A 17,683-nucleotide genomic window follows, 5' to 3' on the forward strand; every position below is an offset into this window, starting at 1 on the left:
TGCCATGTGTATATTGAATATTGTGTATACAATGGCGTTGTAAAAGAAATGTTATCTTTGATTTAAGTCTTGAATTTAACCAATATGTTGCCTACCGACGTAGCATATATGACGTAATTTATCACGTGGTATACACACACTGGTAAAGATAAGAAACATCGGACACTTATGAGCATTACATGAATTGATGCATCAATTCAAGAGTATTGCACATTATTGGACGAGTTTCGTTTTCTTGCAAAAGTTATTTTATAGCTGCAGAAAGAAGAATGACTACAAGGTGTTGAATTAGTTCAATGGGATGCATTGTCTGCACTTTTTAAGATATGTCAATAAGGGTTAGGGCTCAACAGCTTCGTGAAGAATTGGAAAATGCCACAGTTAAGAATGTTATATATACAAACAGCTTATTTTACATTATGAAACAGCAGGGTTCAGAATTATTGAGTTAGATATTTTTAAATCGAATAAATAGGTCTTTACAACCACATGTAGGTAATATTGTTACAAGTTCTATGAATGCAAATGAATGGCAATATCAATATTCGATCATTCGGTAATTTTGTCTATCGAATATTCGATTGCTCAAATAATTATTTTTACAACTGTATTATTCATAGTCGCTATAAACGAAGATTTTCTAGTTGTATGAATTTTTTCAGTGCTATTGGAATACAATAATTAATTGGAGAATGTCAAATATTTTCAGCTTAAACTGAACCTAGATATGATAACGTTACCTTAGAATTCAATGTACATAGACAGCCAATGAAATTGCAGACAGGCAATTTAAAGTAATATATTTAATCATAAAGAATGTCATCTTTCGCGTTCAAAGGTCCTTCTACTGCCAATCATTCGATACACACTCTCTGCGTCAAAATCTGTGCTGACAATGTACCAACCAATGCGTTTGTATTCTAAGTCAGTTATATCACCTGAAGTAATTTCTTAATGATAAAGAAGGACTCATTCGCTACGCTCACTCCAACCATTATAACCATTCAGAATTTACTTCATGACATTTAACTACTAAATTTACCCAGGGTCTTAAATAGACACTAGGAATTATCAATAGATTAAGACGACAGGCGCTTGTTAATCAGGTATAAGACAAGCGTTTCAATGATTGCAGACGAGATCATCTCTCAGAGTTTGTTTGTTGCTCCTCAGATGTATAATTGGCATTTCTAACGTTGTTAAGAAATACTATATAAATATTGCATGGCTTCCAGTGTGACAGTACATATTGTCAACATGAGGGGAATACTGTTACCCGAGTATTTACCCTCATGTTGACAATATGTACTGTCACACTGGAAGCCATGCAATATTTATTTTATTATACCGAACACAGTTATATACATATATAAGATTTTTACCATAACACAACTTTCAAGTTTAATAAATTAATTCTGTAATTATTGTTTGTTTACATTAGCTGTCATTTTGTTGCAAACACCGGTTGTATCAAGATTTACAACACATTGTAAAAAGCGCTTACCACCTCAGACTTGGGAAACCAAAAAATGCCTATTTTTAGACGCGCGTGCTATGTGACAGTATTATAATGTCAATCCGTCAAAACGGTACTGTCAACATGTGACAGTACGAAATTGCCCATGGTGGGTATATGATAAATTAACATGGGTAGGTCACGTGAGGTATAATAAAAATTGATATTGAATGTTTTGAGTGCAGATATGCGGACAGCATGAAGAGGTATTTAATTACCTTCCGCATGTTATACGAACGCGGCGATTAGAGCATTACTGCACAGCTTAAAGCTGTACTCTCACAGATTGAATGTTTTAACTTTAATTTTTTTGACTTGGAACTAGCCAATATATGCGAAAATGCATGGAAACCAGTATTATAAGACTGCTGACAACAAATTAAGATCGCAGATTTTTATATTCAAGTTCAAAATTGATGTTTTTTCGCATTTTTCTTTAACCGTAAGTAATGGTTTAAGCCCTAAAACATCAATTTTCGAACGGAAATATGAAAATCTGCGATCTGATCTTTTGTCAGCAATCTTTTATCATTGGTTTGCAGAAATTTACGCAAAAAAAAGCTCTTTCCAAGATAAAAAAAAGAAAGTTGTAAACATGTTTAATCTGTGAGAGTGCAGCTTAAAGATATATAAATTAATTTTAGAATGTTTCGAGAGAAGATTTCAGGAAAGAATAAAGAGGTATTTTATCACCTTCCGCATATTTTATGAACACGGCGATAAGAGCAATATTGTACAGCTTAATTTACAGGCAAGACGACACTTAAGAGTGAAGGCCGTTTCCTTAAGTTTTTAATACGCATGGAAATTCATATATCTCGTTAATCATTTGAACTTGTTTGATGTCACCTTCTAAAAGCCAGTTATTTTTCAGTTATGGGGACTTATTGTCACCCCGTTCAGGCTTCTGGCAATAGGTAAACATCGTTGTAAAATCAAGAATAGATAACAGCCGATCTGGACACCTAGATTTTGTGGTTAATACTGCTCTATACACTATCTTAGCTGCTGGTCTACACATCTATGTCCTATGGTTTTAACCCTATTTATTTACCTGCTGGTCTCGACACCTAGATCCTGTGGTTATTATTCTTCTTTAAGCACCCTTAGCTGCTGGTTTAGACACCTAGATGTTATGGTTATAACCCCTTTATACGCGTCCTTAGCTGCTGGTCTTGACCCATAGATCCTATGGTTTTAACCCTTCTATACGCAGCCCTAGCTGCTAGTCTGCACAACTATATCCTATGGTTATAACCTTTCTATACGCGCCCCTAGCTGGAAATATAGGTCCTGTAATTATAACTCTCCTATATGCGTCCATTCGAGGACATTGTTGTCCAGATCAGCACCTAAGGACGTGTATGGCGGGGTTATAGCCACAGGACATTGGTGTCCAGACATAACCCTTCTGTACGCGCCCTTAGCTGCAGGTCAGGATACACAGGTCATGTAGTTATTAATCTTCTATACGCGCCACTAGCTGCTACTCTAGACACCTAGGTCCGATGGTAAGAATGCTTAAGTGCTGGTTAAGACAACTAGATTTTATGGTTTTAACTCCGTTATACGCGCCCCTAGCTGCTAATCTGGACACATAGGTCCTATGGTTTAAACAGATCTATACGCGCCCTAGCTGCTACTCTGGACACCTAGGTCATATGGTTAGAACGCTTAATTGCTGGTTTAGACACCTAGATGGTATGGTTATAACTCCGTTATACGCGCCCTAGCTGCTTATCTGGACACCAAGGTCCTATGGTTATTACTCTTATATACGCGCCCGTAGCTGCTACTCTGGACACCTAGGTCCTATGGTTATAACTCTTCTATACGCGCCTCTAGCTGCTGGTCTGGACACCTAGGTCCGGTAGTTATAACCCTTCTATACGCGACACTAGCTGCTAGTCTAGACACCTAGGTCTTATGGTTATAACCCTTCTATACGCGACACTAGCTGTTATCTTGACACCTAGGTCTTATGGTTATAACCTTCTAAATGCCATGCTGCTTCTCTGGACACCTAGGTCCTATGGTTATAGCCCTTCAATACGCGACCTTAGCTGCTGGTCTGGACACCTAGGTCCGGTAGTTATAACCCTTCTATACGCGACCCTAGCTGCTTCTCTGGACACCTAGGTCCTATGGTTATAAACCTTTTATACGCACCCCTAGCTGCTAGCCTGGACACCTAGGTCCTATGGTTATAACCCTTTTATACGCACCCCTAACTGCTTGTCTGGACACCAAGGTTCTGTGGTTATAACCCCTTATACACGTCCTTAGGTGCTGGTCTTGACACATAGGTCCTGTAGTTATTATTCACCTATACGTGTCCTTTGGTGCTGATCTGGATACCTAAGTTCTGTGGTTATAACTTTCAATGCGTAACCTTAGCTGGTGGTATTTATTCCTAGGTCCTATGGTCATTACTTGTGTGGTTGTTCCCTTAGCTGTTGGTCTGCACACCTACAACCTGTTGTAATTACTCTGCTATACGTACTCTAAGCTGCTGGCATCTATGTCCTATGGTTTTAAACCTTCTATACGCATATTTACCTGCTGGTCTCGACATCTAGATCCTACGGTTATAACTCTTATATACGCGCCCTAGCTGCTGGTCTGGACACCTAGGTCCTATGGCTATAACTCTTCATTTCGCGCCCCTAGCTGCTACTCTGGACTCCTAGGTCCTGTGGTTATAACTCTTATATACGCGCCCTAGCTGCTGGTCTGGACACCTAGGTCCTATGGCTATAACTCTTCATTTCGCGCCCCTAGCTGCTACTCTGGACTCCTAGGTCCTATGGCTGTAACTCTTATATCCGTGCCCCTAGCTGCTACTCTGGACACCTAGGTCCTGTGGTTATAACTCTTGTATACACGCCCCTAGCTGCTACTCTGGACACCTAGATCCTATGGTTATAACTCTTCTATACGCGCCTCTAGCTGCTGGTCTGGACACCTAGGTTATATGGTTATTACCCTACTATTCGCGCCCCTAGCTGCTGCTCTGGACACCTAGGTCCTAAGGTTATAACTCTTCATTTTGCGCCCCTAGCTGCTTGTCTGGACACCAAGGTCCTATGGTTATAACTCTTATATACGCACCCCTAGCTGCTACTCTGGACACCTAGGTCCTATGGTTATATCCCTTCTATACGCGCCTCTAGCTGCTGGTCTGGACACCTAGGTCCGGTCTTATGGTTATAACCTTCTATACGCGTCCCTTGCTGCTGGTCTGGGCACCTAGTTCCTATGGTTATAGCCCTTCTATACGCACCCCTAGCTGCTTGTCTGGACACCTAGGTCCTATGGTTATAACCCTTCTATACGCACCCCTAGCCGCTGGTCTGAACACCTAGGTCCTTTGGTTACAACCCTTCTATACGCCCCTCTAGCTGCTAGCCTGGACACCTAGGTCCTATGGTTGTAACCTTCAATACGCGCCCCGAGCTGCTAGCCTGGACACTTAGGTCCTATGGTAATATCTCTTCTTTACGCGCCTCTTGCTGCCGTTTCGGACACCAAGGTGCTATGGTTATATATCTCCTTTACTGGCCATTTGTTACAAGCTATAACGATATATACATCTTGAAACCAACATGGTGCTACCTTTGAATAGGTCAAATCGATTATGTAGCAACAAACCACATCTAATTAATTGATGGGTAATATAATTCAAGCATTATTTGTCACAAGACACCGATCCCGGTGGTGTTCACTTTATCGTTTTTACCTCTAATAGGAAAGCAGTTTTTCTGGAATAGGCAATCTAGTACTAGTAAGGGACATAAAACAGAAACAAACTTTCAACTTGCACAAGCGTGTTATCGTTCTTTGATATCGACAAATATACATGTAGGTTGTCGTGTATAGTTGATAATGGTCAAAGTAACGTTTCCATTTTGTTCGTACTTAAATTTTATTATATTCTGTAAACATACATAAATATTCTTATTACAATTTCAGATTATTCTTTGTTAATTTCTATGACTCAGTTAATATGTATCACTTCATTTTGATAAAATTCATTTTTTTTTCGAAAAATGTGACCTCCAGTTGCAAGGTAGGTTCAGATATCCTGACATAAAACATTGAGGTGCTTATTTACGCTCGCAGAAAAATGTTGCAGTGCAAAACAATGATTTATTGGCTGTTATATGACTGCCCGAAAAAGGCATGTACAGAAAAAATTGCCAGTGCTGGGCGAGGTAAATTTCTCAGTATACTGCAATCATCCACTGAGGGTCATGTAACATTATAAGGACTGGCCAGTCAGTCACCGAAAGTGTATAACGCCTCGGTCTATTCACCTTCACGGCTGACTGTAAGGTCCTTATAATGCCATATGGCCTGAAGTGGTGTGCAAATATTTCTTATATTATACCGAACATTTTATACATGTATTACCATTCAATAATTTTTGAGCGTTTAAGATGTGTTTTATTGAATAAAGCTAATAATGTTTACTTGCGACAAATTTTCGCTGTTGTGAAAATAAAATGCCGCACTTACCAGTTGTATGACGTCACCGGTCCATATTACAAATTTGGCGAGGTCCGGACCGGCCAAAAATATTATATGGACCGTTGACGTCATAAAACTCGATTTTTATCAAAATACAGCGATATACCGACCGAGCGACTTTATGGCGTATATCTTTGGACCAGCATTGACACACGGACACACGCACGCGCACACGTACACGCTCACTTACACACGCACATACGCACACACAGACACGCACACGCACGCACATGAATACGCACGCACACGCGCACACACGCACAAACACTTATCCAAAATGAGTGAACCAGAAGGAGCAAACCTACCTGTGGAGAAATTGAATTTTAACGAATGAGTAGCATCCCAAAAATGGTCTCAAAAATTGTCTCAAATGCTTAGACCGGAAGAGTTGGTGACAAAGGATGTTTAAGGACTATTTGTGGTAAGTGACATTGACATTTGGTATTCCATTAGGAACAGTTAGAATATTTAAGCAGACGTAAAAAAGAAAAACTGTGACAGTACTCGCTTATTTGTCAGTGACAACAGACGCTGCCGGTTTGCTACATCGACCCCATGCAAACCTTACAACGAAATCGCTATCAGAAAAGGTTACGCACATTATCCAGTTTCTGTCCAAAAAGCAAAGCGCCGACATGAAACCCGTCGCTAAGAATTCATATTACGGTCTGGACCAGACCAATCAGATACAATTGTGTTGAGGAACGACGAAGACAATCTCTCTATTTCTAGGAATATTCCTTTAGGGATTGGGAGCAGCCAACATGGGTTTACTTAATCAAATTCTTAGAACAAACCAACTACCCCGAGCTCGAGATCGAGTTCTTTTGTCGTTTACCACCCAGAAATTAGAGTTCGCCGGAAGTTTTGAATGAAACAGTGTCCTCAATTTCGACTATTGATACCGGGAACATCAGGCCGAACATGCATTCCAGTGCTTATCTCAACTGTTTAGAAGCACATCTTCTTACCAAACGCTCATCTAAACGCCACCTCTCAGAAACAGAACATGGCAAAGAAAACAGCATGAAGCCGACCTACAAGTTAAATTTATGAGGAAAGTAAAAGACAACTCGCCGATGACTACTACGACGACCGTGACTATTTATTGTTTAGAATAAACAACGGTTTCAAGTTTTTGTTCAACAACAACAAAATATCACGTATTTTGGTGGCTGATCATTATTTATCGGCCTCAAATGAAAAGATGCGTATGCGTTGTGAAGATCAAATACGAACAGAACTATTGAACGTACATAACAAAAAAGTGCATGGAAAAAACACTTGTTGTATTTGCGCTTGGGGTGACTCAGAAGAATGACAGATTAACTCACAACTGTGGCTGACCATCTAGTGCTTCTGTTAATGATTTGGCAACGACTAATCAAATATCAAACTGTGTAAGCTGCCTTGGAATTAATGACACCTGATTTCTACATGCCATAGCTGGACCTAGCATTTACCTATCGCAGTGAGAAAATGCATCCATTAAATTTTATAAAGCAATCGGTCTTAAATGAATATTTAATGGACATGAAAGATTATACTCGCATGGCAGACCAGCATCTTAGTTTCGGCCCGACACCAAGTCTGAAAATCTTCAATTGTACTACGCCAACTATTAACAATGATTCTAAAAGGCTACACAACAATCATTTGTTACCTGCACGATTTCCTAGATATTGCCCAATCATATGAAGAATACATGCAAGTTGGCATTCCACGAACATCGTCGGAGGGACATTATATTTTACCCTTTGGGATTGTTATAACACATTCGATAGTGTAAAACAATCCAGTTAAGTCCAGAACACTGGACGTTCCACTTCCACGAATGCAGGAGAGTGTACTTTGCCCAGTATATGCCATCTTTCATTGCTGTAAAATAAGACTGACCGGTTTCAAACCTCAAGGTGACCTAAAACCCGTTACCAGTAGTGTGTCTTAACACTGTCTGCAGCACTAGCGTACCGACGACACCTATATTGCAACCCTAAGTCTTCGACGCGGTGGAAAAAATACAGATACCAAACTGGTCTTTCTCCAGAGGTGATTGGAACTCTTCGTGCTACCAGGATTATACAAGCAAAACTGTCCAAACTCGGTTTCATATTTTGAAGTCCGATGAATAACTGATTATTTCCACTACCCATTGTGAATCTTCCTACTACCTGGCGGTATTGGACGATTAGTTTATAGTTCAACACAAAATGCAATTTAATTATATAAAATCTTCTTTCTTAAATCATTAAAATATTTACGCTACGCTGTTCAATTAAGATTGCTTTTGTTTATATTTTTGTGTTTATATTGTAATGCGCTGATCATATTAAATATTTGTTTGACATTTAAAATGTTGTTTGTGCATTGTATATATATTGTTTGCCCGCTATGGTAGTTTGGGGCAAAGGTTTAGTTTATGCAATAAAGTTCCCTTTACTACCTTATGCAGTTGTTCGTTTAAACAAGAACCACTCGGTTTATTCTCTTTTATTAGATTCACGCGAGTTCATATTGGCATGAGAATAAAACATATCCGTTCAACATATTTTGATTTTTTCCAAGTAGATTTATGTATGTTTCACACGTATACATATAAATGGACAACATATTATATGTTCAGTTTAGGGTTGGTAAATGTACATTTTACTGACCGATCCCAGCTGGTACCTAACAATCCTTGATAAATATATCTAGTGTTTTATATAGTATGTATGCACTGTGCTGTTTGTGGAGTTCAGTTCTGTGCTGTTCTTCCATGTTTCTTGTCTGTGATGTTTTGTTTTTGTGTTCTATGTCTTTGGCGTTTACCAAGTGCCATTAAACCGGGTTTATGTTTAAACATTTTGCTACTGAGCTTGTTTCTGTAGTTTTTCACATAATTATTGGTTTAAACATTTTTGTTTGCATATAAGTACATATGACATACGTAACATACATGATAAGTACATGATAAGTAAGTATCGAGGAGACAGATTTGAACTTATAGTGAAGGGCTGTTCAGTTGTCTTGCATGATTCTTCTTTGAGATGCCATGTTCGTGACATTTATAAGCATTACATTTTGTTGATAAATCTGTGGATAAGCGTTGGATTGAGCGTTCATAAACTTGTCATAATCACCAGAATGTTCATACAAGGTTTTACCCGCATGAAGGAATAACCCGAAATTAATTGAACTCGATATCTCATAAGGTATGACGGTCATAAATATTGTCATGTGGCGTTTCGTATGAGAGTATTGGTCCTTGTAAAAATGCTCGAAGTTTAAGTTATGGCTGTTTTGTATCATAATTTATCAAAAGCCACAAAGACATATTGACAAACGCTCAAACAAGTTCTTCATATTAATTGATCAAGACTCTTCAAATCAAATTTATATAATAAAAAAATATAAAGTTAAAAAAATATTAGTTATTTTTCATTTGAAATGATATTCATAAAAGTTTAATTAAAGGACTCTTTTGATGAATTACCCAAGACAATAATTTATTTAGATTAAAATAATTCGATTCTTTATAAACCTTTGATCAATGACAATTTACACGCCAACTTCTGAGTTATCAAACAAAGTAACGGTATGTAAGTTTTGATGATATTTTAAGATGAGAGCTCTTCAAAGTAATAACAGTAAAGGGACTTGAAACTATTATCTGCCAATATAATTGAATGTCTGACTTATCGGCTTTTATTCGAAATAAAAAAAATACCAAACGCAGGAATTGAATCATCAAACTTCGTTTTAACTGTAAACTGTGTTTAAAGGTTAAGATATGACAAAATAATGCATTTCAAAATTGAGAAGCATAAGGAGTTGTTTACATATATGCATACATAATGGATTTTTCTTGCGCAAAGCAGAATACTTAAATTGAAACTTGCAACATGACTTGGTTTACTCAATTTAATATATCTAATTCTAAACCAAAGAATACAATCACTTTTGCTGAATTGCAAAACGTGTCTGTACAGACGCTACAAACATTTTGCGAGATCCGCCGACGACTTTTATGTCTGTCTGAAACCCTTCCTTGTATAGTAGGCTACACGTACAAATTCACGTGTAAGTACTGTTTTCCTGTCACTCTAATATCCGAAGAGTTCTATATTTCTATATTTTGTTACAATGATGCATAAAGGCACCTTTAAAGTAAAACAATAAGAATATTCATTGCAGAAATGATAAAACAGCAATCAACACTTCCCTTTTGCCAATCAACAAAAACATAATGAAACAAAAGGGAAAGAAATAAACTTCTAAGAAGTATATCTGTTTTATTTTCTTTGATGTACAAATACAATAATGGAATTCTGAATTATCCAAACAAAGCTTAAATATTTAATCATCTTTAACTATTTTTAAGTCGTCTGAAACGCAATATAATCGACTGGGCGACTAAGTATCCATGTTTTGTTTCTAGAGAAGCAAAGGCGTTCGCAAATATCCAAGCAAGGTATGTTGACATATATTTACTTAAGAATATTTACATGTTACAAAATATATGAAGTAATTAGACAACAGCTACCTCCAGCCGGCCAATCATAGGCCTGCAAAAGTGTTTGATAAATCTCACGAACAACTGTTTTTCTGTCGGATATTTCAACTGGTAAATCTCGTGCAAATCGTGCACCAACTAATGTTACAAGGACGTTCTTAATACTACAGAAATGTTTGTTTCCTATGCTTTACTGACATTTTTCTCATACAAATGTATGGTATCAGACTGAGAAACAAGCAATACCCTTTCTGTTGTCTAAGTCGGATAGATCACGAGTAGCCGTTTGATATGGAATTATCAACTCCCTATATAGCTACGCTCGCTGATAAATTCCATATCAAATGGCTACTCGTGATCTATCCTATACATAAATAATAGTTCGTTTGTTGAATTACTTAGATGAAATGTTAAAACACACGCAATTTAAACGGGAGTAAATAGGATGGTTTCTCCGCCCCTTGATAAAACAAGACACACTGTTTTGAGGTATGTTTATTTGTTGCCTTTCAAATGGAACGCTTCGTAACTGATACTTTTAAAACGGCAAAGGATCTAAATATAATGCCTTAGCTTGACACAAACTAAACATGTTATCTTTATATGAGAAACAACAGCAGTGTTCTGTTTGGTTTTCTTTGCCTTACATGGAAATTATTATAGACATCTAAAAATAAACTTTCCCAAGCCGAGTTTATAGGATCAAGCCGAGTTTATAGGATCAAGGGGAGTATAAAAGTATCTATCATGTGTTTCCGATACGGATAGAAAATCCGACCCGAGGGCCCGTGCGTAAGCCGGTACATGATTGATATATTTTCTTGTATATCTGAATTTAATTAATTTGTGGAAAAAATGACGTAGAAAACGAACTTTTGTACAATTACACCAAAAATCGCGTGCGACGTTGTTTATTGACGCAGTAATTTTAAATAGCTAGAAATAGCGTTTTTTACGATTAATTATTTTTAATTTTAATTAAAAGTCTTGCAAACATATATATTTGATGGCCTTTTATTGAAATGACATAATATATATTTCATAAGCCATACAATAAATTAAATAAGAAGTGGTGCGCTGTTGCGCGTGACTCATCTTACATGGGGTATGTAAGATGGGTTTTTCCAGCACTGGTCACATGACCGGAAACACACGTCCGGTATGCAAGAATACCCATTGTTATTTATCGTGAGCTATTAGTATAAACCCATGAAAAAGCTGAGCAACTGGCTTATAGTGTTTTTTTTCTTAAAACATGTTTTTACTCCTACTTTAACAAATACATCGGGAGTGCATTAAGTACTAGAAGCTACCGATACGAATTATATTAATATATGTTACAGTATCCAAACGTTGTCTATGAAACAGTTCGAATGGCACATTTTTAATTTTGTATTAGTAAAATTCTCTTTGCTTAGAATTTACCAACAGTAAGGCACACAATATAATGCTATTGATAAATAAATTGCCACTCATTAAGGTACATTGATGATTGAGTTTTACAACAGATGATATTTCACGTCCTCGTAAGTCATTAACATTTAAATCACGTGATTACTTTGTATTTGTAAAACATTATTTTAGAGAGGAATACATCTACCATGCATACATTTTGTTGTGGTAATCACAAAATAATAGAATTATCAATAAGAATTTGTAATGGATACACAGGTCAAGCTCCGACTGTCTGGGTTGAAAACTACGATTTTGTTTTCATCTTTCGTGGCAAAAATGCAAAAGTCCGCCACGCCACGCCAACAAACGACAATATAGTAGCATGCTGACTTAATAACAAACGTTTCGGATGTGTAGTGAAACTCAAAGAATATATTAAATGAGCTTGATTTAGATATAAGACCAATTAAGAGTTGTATGCAATGGATTTATTTCAATTTTGAGGGGAGAAGTGGCACCAAATGGTTGTTCGTTCAAAATAATTATTATTAACCTTTCATGAAGTCTTTATTACCACTGATAGTACTATTTATGCGAAAAGCTACAGAAACAAGCTCAGTAGCAAAACGTTTAAACATAAACCCGGTTAAATGGCACTGGGTAAACGCCAAAGACATAGAACATAAAATCACAAACAAGAAACATGGAAGAACTGCACAAAACTCCACAAGCAGCACAGTTCATGCATATTATATATAACAAACTAGGTATGTTTATCAAGGATTGTTAGGTTCCGCCTTGGAACGATCAGTAAAATGTAAATTTACTGGGAGTCTAAACCAGTTTATGTGCACAAACCGCACTCTTATCCCAACAATCCTAAATAAAGATAAAACACAAAAGGTAAATCTTATCAAAGTATGCATTAATAAAACTATAGTAAAACTAATGTATTATGTACCAAACACTAAAACCATTTATTTCATTCTCATATTACAGCTATTTATCGTCGACAGGTTATTTAACACTCAAAGTACCAGTGTCAATAGAAAACTAAAGATGTGTAGGCTTCGTATTAAATATATTTTTATAATTATAACGGATACATAAACTTTAGTTGTACTTTCTATACGCTTTATATGTATTGTATTTAATATTAACATGTCCTTGTTAAATGATGTACATAAATAAATTGATATGTAAATGACAATTGTTTATGATATATCAAATATATGTTTTACTTCTTGTGTAAGCATGGCGTTGCCTTGTGTATTTGGAAAAACATGTTAATCTGAACGAACAAACATGGCGGCCAAGATTTTGTTTTATCCAATTTGTTATAATATACTTTAATATACTGCCATTGTGTAAAGGTAATTGTGCAATTATTATTTACAAGTCATTCTTCAGCTCAAACATGAATCAAACAACAACTGTTGGGTACGAGTTCAACCTCACGTAGTTCGACAATGTAACAACGTCAGTAAATCCCCTGGTTAACGTGACGGCAGGGTTGGCAGCGTATGTGGAGTCGCAGCTAACAGCATTGATGGTGTTTATGGTCGTCAATGGATCGACTGGATTGATAGGGAACATTATGACGTTGTACTATTTTACAAGAATTGACACACAACGAACCACGAATAATCATCTCATCGTCCTGCTCAGCACCTACGATCTCATGCAATGTGCCATCGTCATCCCGTTGAACATCATAGAGAGACCGATTACCGCCTTAATGTCTCAATCCAGTTTCAATGCCTTCTGTAAGATGTCAAGATATTTTGAAAGCTTAGTTTCAACATGTAGTTGTTCGAGTTTGGTTGTTATTGCAGTAGACAGATATAAACGAATTTGTCGCCCATTTGGTAATCAATTGTCCCTGAAACATATTAGATATATTTGTGGGGCTGCTTTCCTCTACAGTGTTGCTGTGACGCTACCGGTCTTTGAATTTTATAAAGGTTCGATTCTCGAAAATACCGGTATGCGGTGTTTCTTTAGGTGGTCAAAGTTTGGTGTTTACTATTATGCTTGTATCTTGTCTCTGGTTATTATCGAAAACGTATCTTTATCAGTAGTTTATGGACGTATCATATGCATTTTATTCTCGCAAAAACATAAAAACGAAAAATTATGACCAGGGCGTAACTAAGACCGGATAGAAACTGTAGTCAAGGTAATTCTGACGACAAATCTAAGCTTAAAATTAACCAAATCGAGTTACGAATCACCAAAATTATGCTTGGAATTACCGTAGCATTTGGTGTCAGTTTTATTCCTTTTTCACTTGTCAATATTCTTGACATGTCTTTGTTACTTCATAAAATTACCTGGTCTAGTTTTTCACTTATTTTGTATACATTGTCGTTCTATTCATATTATATCACAGCGGCAGTAAACCCCGGATTTACGGATACTTCAATATGTTTTTCAGGAAATGGTTAATTTCCTTGTTTTGTAAATCAAAGGATCACAATGAATCAACACCTCACAAACAACGTCACGATACACACATTTTATACGTATCGAAGATCAACAGCAAAGAATAATAATTTAAGTTAGGTCAAACCTTACAATGACACTGTAAATCAAAAGAAGAAGGAAATCCCATCACAAATTTGCCAACTTTTATCCACTCGCATAAGTATCCGATATTGTATACTATTGTTTCAAAATAAATGTTCAAACAAGACTTTATTTACTTGTATTTCTATTTAATACTACTGTTTCCTTGAAACTAAACGTTGAATTTCTTTGTTTCACATGTGCCTTTAAACACGTACAATAATGACATTGTTGCCGAATAAAATACTTAAGAATGCAAATCAAGCACTAAGAACATAAGCTAAAAAGCAGTTCAACAAAGTAAACATGTTTTACATAGAAGGGGTGTTCGCGAGTGATTGAGAATCATTTTCATTCAGACAGGGATGCTCGATAGCTTTTCTATCGACGTGTTCTTTATAGATTCAAACAATAGCTGCATCATATCTTTGAAAAGGTATTCTAAATTCTATTACATCGTCTGCAGATAAAGTCGGGATCCCTAATCAAAGAAGTAATTAGGGTTTACCAAATAGTTTAATATTATTTGTTTTATTTTATTATAAGTTTTCTCAAGTTATTATTTTTCTAAGATTCGCCATTTACGTTTTTACTTTATTTGGAACTGTTTGGATAAGAGTAAGGTTGTGCTTATAAACAGGTTTAAACCCGAAATAAATTCACATTTTACTGACTGTTCCAAGGAGGTACCTAACAAACATTAAAAACACCCCTATTTTTATAGAATATAATCATGTACTGTGGTGTTTGTTGAGTTTTGTGCTGTTGTTTTATGTTTCTGGTTTGCGATGCCTTGTTTTTGTGTTGTTTGTGTGGCGTTGACCCTGTGCCATTGAAGGGTGTTTATGTTAAAACCTTTGACTACTGTGCTTGTTTCTGTAGTTTTTTATATTGGTATTGATATTTAGTTGTGTTTGACCTTCTTGAATGGTTAAGGCAGACTCATAATGAGACTCTATGACACATTGTTTATAAAGTTAAATCTACTTGATGCGGGAGTTGTCGTATAACTGTATTTGAGTGACTCTATCGTGCCATGAGGAGTTGGCACTATTGGTACAGCTGGACACATTGGATTGCAGCTGATGTACCTTTCTGGTGGCTAATAACTTAAGTACTGGACTAGTCAATATGTTTCCTATTTTATTATTGTTCCTGGTCATCTGTTTAACTGACTTTATGGAAAGACAAGCTCTTTAAGTGTAAGTAAATGTATACATTTATAGTTTAATTTGTATATGTTGATTATATTACCCTTTTGTCTAACGCTTTTCATTTTTATTTTTAATTATCTATTTTTTGAAATTTCCTTAATATATAGATGGTGTATTTTTATCATTTGGTTAAGACAATGGTTTTGTGTTAAATGTGTAAACATATAATGTAAACCTATTGTTATAAATAGAAACATCAAAATTATGCTTTCCTTCTTCTTTTATCGGATGCATTTGACGAATGTTTTACCAGCATCATCGGTCAAGTCAACCGAACGATACGCTAGTCCTAATTCACGCATTGACACGTCAATGTGCTTTTGTAATTATCGATTTTTAAACTAGTGTTTAACTAATTTCATCTTTCACTAAGGGCAGAATAGTCATGGCGATAGAGCGTCGGACTTAATTATTCGTCATATAATTTTAATTGTTTTTGATTTTGTATTATTTTTACATTGAAAAAATATGATGGTTCGATCTATTCCCCTGACCTTTGTGAAGGTCTATAATAGTCAATGTATTAGGAGGCAAGACCAAGCCGTGGTTCGTAGTAATTGTCCAATTAGTGTGCATTGTTGACTAACAAAGACTTATGCTTTCTATAGTTTTACTGTTCATATGATTCACATATAAGAGGGATTCCAGAAGGATTCAATACAGATAAACTGATGAATCAACACACTGAAATACAACATAAACAGTATTAAGCAAAATGCAACATCACATTTAGTTATTATACATAAAATGAAATGAAAAAGAATAGATTTATCCCATACAATATCGTAAAGTGCTACGTGGCCCGTATTAACAAACAACTACTGAGATAAATGACATTCAATAAAAGGGTGATACGCATGACAACAATAACAAAACATACATGACATCTGCAGCTACATACAGTACACTTACAAGTTTATTGAACAGAGTGTTCTCACTGGCAACCTCTGTATCTCTCAACTCACATCCGTGATAACTATGAAACTGGTAACTTCTGTAAACAAGAATGCAAACTGTGAAACACATGCAAAGGGTTACTTGAAGAGCTGATATCTTGAAATACTGATAAAGAAACAGAATTTACCAAACCTTCCAAAAATACAAAAAGCACAACCAATACAACATATTGAAATTAAAAGAATAACTCCCTAGAATTCATTTAATACATACCTAACATAGAAATCCTCTATGGAAATGACTCCAGATCTCAGTTAAAACAAAAGAAGTAAATTGCGCCAAAACCCTGCAGATTGCTATTCTCACAACATCAAATATCAATCAAGGGAAACAGACGTCTGCAAACCATTTTGTCTAAATAAACAGATTAAGTTTCGTTTGGTGGGCGTCGTTTTTATATTATTTTAACAAGTCCTTTTCAGGTACAAGTGTTCGATCTGAAACATACACAGTCTTATAGGATGCAGTCCGAAAAAAGGTTTCTATTGAATGTGCAGTAAACTGCTTTTATAGTTGAATGAAAAAAATGGTTTAAAAAAACATGAAATAAAATAAAAGTTTAAAATTAAATCAGCATTTCAAGAATATAAAATTTTAAGCTTTTTGTTTTAATATTTGTAAACAGAGACACCCCCACCCCCTTCAAAAAGGGGGAAAAGAAAGGAAAACAATAAATAGATAAAAAAAAACATTATTCTGCCTACTTCCTCCAGTTTCATAGCACCGTCATAAGTAACCGTCAAAATTAGTTTATGTAATAACTGAGTTGGAATAGACAAGTAAGTCTTGGAATATAATTATGTAATATAACGTACGCTACCTATATAGGTTTGTTAAAACGGAATACTCCAAGATATCACAGGTGACGGGTCAAAATCTGACTTTATGTGGCCATAATGGCCAGCAAAAATTCCCCTGAAGTTTTCAAAGCTGCTCAACAGTTTTGAGCGTTTTGAAAAGGACTCAAGGCCAAATTACCAAATTGAATATAGAATCGAGATTAGTACG

This window comes from Mya arenaria, chromosome 15 (assembly GCF_026914265.1).
Source record: "Mya arenaria isolate MELC-2E11 chromosome 15, ASM2691426v1".
Lineage (NCBI taxonomy): Eukaryota > Metazoa > Mollusca > Bivalvia > Myida > Myidae > Mya > Mya arenaria.